We start from the raw sequence: 5,132 nt of genomic DNA, 5'->3' as shown, positions 1-5,132 counted from the left end.
CCCCACCCCCCCAACTCCGAATCCTCATTTTACAAAGTGAGGAGTCTACAGATCCTCCCTTTGGTTGATGGAGTAAGTTGATAGAGTACAGAAGTCATGAAAAGTGGCTGGTAAAGAGTGCAACAAAAACAGTGACAAATACAGGCAATGAGGTATATATAAGTATTTAGCTCATTTACATTAGAGTGAATCAGTAGATGAAGTTATTTAAAAAACAGCAGTAACATATTTCTTAAGATCCATGGAACATGACTAGAAGTACTAAAAACAAAGTTAACAAGTAGCTGATGCCAGTAGAAGAGGAAAGAGGGTGGTATGGGGAGAAAGATTCATAACATAGCAAGTCTTTACTGTTTTCATAATAAGCCTTTCTACACTATTTGATTTTTTAAAAACTATGTGTATAATTTAAAAAAGTACTTTTCAAATAAAATAAATGATACCAGCAATACCAGTTGTTCTTCTAAAACAAAGATGTGGTCTTGTTTTATGTTCACCTTATGTCATTACAATACTCAAAGAATATAGTAAAGTCGTACCAAAAAACAGCATTATGTTCCAGGACAACAAAATTACAATGGAGATTTCTTAAAAGTTTTAAACTTCACATGTTAAACTAAATTCTGTTCTCAGTCAAGACTGAGAGGGTCTTCCCAGTACACATCCAGAGGAAGGTTTCAAACATTCTCAAAAGGTTTTACATTTTTGAAGACCTACTCACTGGCACAGAAAAAAATGGCAGATGCTGACTTTTCCTCACAAAAATATTTGCTTGGAAAAATTAGTTTATTATGTACAGGAATAAGGAATTTTTAATTCTGAGAAAACAATGAGCCAGGCAATTTGGAAAAATTAATGGGGAAAAAAAGACTTAAAATACAATGACCTTGACTTATTTAGCAGTTTCTGTTTCTAATACATAATCTATACTGTATTAACATCCATTTTCAATGATGACTTTATAGATTTTGTTCTGACAATAATCTTTCTCTGTAAAGGGGATGAGAATCAATGGGAGTGGGGGACACAACTGTCTTACCAAACAACCCCTTCTATTTATATAATGAATTGAAAAAAAGACTAGTTTCTCCTAGATGGTTAAATTGCTAGATATTTCTTAATGTTTTCTCAAGTCTTTGGTACTTGCTCTACAGTGAACAAATATATTTCTCTAAATTCAATATAATCAGAAATGCTTCTCATTATTTTGTCTCACTTTTCTATAATTGGAAAAAATATTAGGATGTTCTGGGTTATCTTTCTCAAATACTTCAAATAATCAGAAAATATTTAATATTTAAAAAATAACAGCAATGACTGAAAGTTGCAATCAATATATTCCCAACTCCTGGAACACTGCTTGGCACATTTCAGGCCTACAAATATTAAGTGGAAAAATACTTAATTGTAAGGTATGACACTGGATAGAAAACTGTTGTTCAGCCTTAGGTTTATTTTGCTTGTTAAATAGGATTCTTGTTATGTTTTACCCTTCAAAAATGTAGTGAAAATACTTTGTAGGAACCCACATATGTGCAATATAAATTTCTGTTGGCAAAATTATTCCTTATCTGTAAGAAGAAATATTTCTATTGTGAAACTCTAGAAGAAAAACCAAGTCTTGTAGCTAATTTACCACTTGAACAAGCTTATCACTTGCAAAACGCTCCTTTAAACAAGAAAGCCAAGTCTTTCAGTTATTTCAACCTACTTATTCAACTTTTACTCTAAAATATTGAATGATGTAATGTTAATACATCTCAGTTATGTTATGGACATTTAGTTTGATGGCTAATTAATTAAGCTAGTTCAACAGAATATGAGAGTGAGAAACATGATTAACTCCACCTTTCAACAAGAACTTTAGGAGAACAGTACATTAGGTAGATAAAAACAATTTCAACAATTCAGACTACTGTTCTTGGAAGCACTTTATCACCAAGCAGCTGTAAGAACAGGAAACAAACAAGAAAGGAGTTAATGTAAGCACAACCACTTTGAAGGAAATCAGGATACTGCTGACTCACAAGTTAACTGTGGTTGTTTCCCATTTTTTGTTCAAAGATTTTTCTTTTTTAAAGGAGAATGGGGAAATAATACTTTACCATGTTACTTGTGAAAATAACCTAATACAAAAGAAATAATCTGATTTCTCAATAGATTGGTGGTAGTGATAGCATATCCTTATTTATGGTAGGTATCTGTGGAGGTCATAATAATGAATTTCAGTCTTTGACATCAGTGAGATTAAAAATCAAGGAGAGAATGGATTTCCTTCTAACAGCTTCAGAAGGGAGGTATGGTGATAAATCCAACAAAGATAAAGAAGGGAATTTCCACGCATAGCTGAGCAAGCAAAAATCAAATATTAAGATCATATTTAGAACTGTATAGACTATAACTTATAATTGTACTCAGCAATTTTACTATTACGTAGTTTAACATTGCTTCTAGAATAGGTGCAAGTAATGACCATCTCTGCTGAAATCAATTACAGCTCGCAGAAAGAAAACCCAGATAAGTCTTTTATTTACCCATTTAAAAGAAAATGTTTCATTCTAAAATACTGGTATTCACTTTTTAATGAACAGCCTGCATATTTATGAAGATCATTAAGACATGCCTGAAAAAATCCTACGTGTTTGCCTGCCATTGCTCCCCTTGGGATCAGGTAGGTTTCTAAGAATGCAATGAGATCTCTATCAGAAATGTTAACACAAAATTTAAAGAAAAATTGTGGAGTGGTGTTGACATTTCACATAAGTGTGGAAATAAAGTGCAGAATAGTTATGCCACCTACATTTACTAAATTTTCAGTGTGCAGAATATGCTAGAGATGCTCTGATCTCTAAAAACATTAAAATCTAACACCTGTTACAGTTATAATTTTGGTTATAATATAAAACTATAATTTTGAAATATTACTATTCTGCTTCATAAGATGTAAGGTTAATGAGATACCTTTTTATCCTGTCAAAGAGAATTTATCAGATGTATGCATGTGTGTATACACATACATATATATACACACACACACACTCTTACTTTCTGGATGCCTTCCCCCCATATCACTCCATCAGCCTACAATGGATACAATGGATAGAACAACTGTCCCAAAGAGTGCTTTTCACATTTACTAACCACTTTTGTTTTTTCATCTGATATGTTTCAATCAACAACTTTGTAAGGTATAAAACATTGGTGTTAACATTTTCATTTTATCTTATTTATATGAGTCAAATGACAACACACCCTCCTTCCCAGATATGGACCAGAACTGTTTCTATTATAGCACACTGTCTCCAGTTCACTGGCAACTTTATACAGAATAAATCTGTAATGCCAGATTTGGTTACACTTGGCTTCAAAAGTCCTGTAATGCTAACAACCATAATAGTTTTTTTTTTGTTTTGTGATAAGCTAGTTTAACTTTCATGTACAGAGGGTGGGTCTGTAATAGTTCCTGTACATGCCCAAGATATTAGGCTGCACTAGAAACTATTATGAAGACTAGAATAAGAGTTTAGAGAGAATGTAAAATGACAAGATCTAAGGAGAAAATGTACAATATAACCAAAAAACTACTAGTTTACAGGAACTTAATTAGTAATTTCGGCTATGACTTCCGAAAGCTTACACATTCACAAATTACATAATTTCTTTTACAATTGCAGAAATTTTTATAAAACATTTGGAAAGATACATTTAACTGAAAATACGAAATCAAACATTTGGAAAAAGAGAGCCTAATTCAAACAAAGTTGAGGATGAAAAAAGCAACACTAAAATGCAAAGACACACTTCATTCAACTAATGGGAGGCACCATGACTACCTTGATGGAACACTACAAAAGCAGTGCCCTCAGAGTTGCCAGGACAGACAAAGGAAGTTTCAAAGAAACCTAATAAAGACCCAAATAAGTTTCTGACTTAATATGACCTGGTCTAATAATAATACTTCGGGAAAATCCAAACCATTTTTTCCTAGATATTTAAACAAGAAAGGCGTGGTGAAAACACGCAGGACTCAGCTTTTCATGTACACACCTATATTTGTTTTAGCTTCCCAGAAGATCTATTTAAGCCCTGGTTACTTAGGCTGTTTCCGTGTCTATCCCCCGAGGGTATGAGGCACACCAGGAGTCCAAGTTTCTTTGTTCTGCACCTGGGCCGACGCTGGTCATAAATAAGGAACCAAAGTTGTCAGTCAGCGCACCAAGGCTGGGGTGGCGGGGGGAGTAGAGAAGAGGGACGATTCCATCTCAGGGACAACCATCAAACGGAAAAGCAGGAGGCGGGTGGGGGCAGGGAACGGGTGTTGGCAACCGCGAGCAGAACCCAGGGCGGGGACCTAGGCTGGGCGGGGATCCGGAAAGCACCTCCGGGGCAGGTTCCGAGGCGTCCCCTACAACGCACACCCCACTGGGTTTCCCCTCCCCGGGGGGCGGTGGGCACACGCCCCATAGGCGTACGCCCCCAGGCTCGTTCCCAGCCCGGACTCGCAGTGCCGGGTCCTCCCAGGCCGCACTAACCCCGGAGGAAGCCTTGGCCCCCTCGTTCTCTTCGCCCCTCCAGGCCGGCGACGTGGGGCTGACGGCCAGGTCGCAGAAGGAGGCACCGAGCGGAGCCCGCTCCCCTCGGTCAGCGGTAGAAAGTCCAGCCCGGTTTCCCGGCCGCAGCTGTAGAAGAGGCGACAGAAGCTGACCCGGACGCAGTGAGATGCCCCAGCGGAAGTGACTACCTCCCGGCCTTCTTTAGGCGCGGCAGCAGGCGGAAGCGGAGGCGTGCTGTCATTTTGAAACCCACAGCGTCGCCCCGCCCCCTGGGCGGTCGCAGGCTTAAATTAACATGTGCGCGCACGCCCTGCGTTCCAGCTGGTGGGGCCGGTGGCTAGGACGCACCACTGGACTCTCGGTGCTTCCTCTCCTTTTGGTGTTAGCTGGGACGCTGGCCTGCAGTTGCGACGAGGCATTTTTTTTTTCCTGCTTGTATCTATTGATCGTCACAATAACTGTGCATTACAAAATGGATAAAGGGGAGGAAAAATATCCGATGCTTCATTTTGGAGAGCTGGACATTAGAGGAATCCTTAGAGTTTGGTAAAATTCCCCAGTGTGAACCGCTTGACAGCA

The 5,132-nt window shown here is 38.4% G+C and overlaps 1 protein-coding gene across 6 annotated transcripts in view; it reads right to left on the bottom strand.

The window, feature by feature from the left end:
- The window catches only part of Bnip2 (BCL2 interacting protein 2), a 22,608-nt gene extending 17,933 nt beyond the window's left edge, over positions 1-4,675 (bottom strand). For 5 of the 6 annotated variants that reach the window (XM_048793698.1, XM_048793701.1, XM_048793700.1 and 2 more), the window contains exon 1: positions 4,533-4,665. The gene's annotated coding sequence lies outside the window, so the exon portion shown is untranslated. Of the gene's footprint in view, positions 1-4,047; positions 4,177-4,532 lie in introns of all 6 variants that reach the window. The other variant, XM_048793699.1, reaches the window with a different exon arrangement.
- Positions 4,676-5,132: the final 457 nt, after the last annotated feature.

Source organism: Marmota marmota, unplaced genomic scaffold (genome assembly GCF_001458135.2).
Source record: "Marmota marmota marmota unplaced genomic scaffold, marMar, whole genome shotgun sequence".
NCBI lineage: Eukaryota > Metazoa > Chordata > Mammalia > Rodentia > Sciuridae > Marmota > Marmota marmota.
The sequence above is the reverse complement of the archived record's forward strand: the minus strand, read 5'-3'. Positions and strand labels throughout refer to the sequence as shown.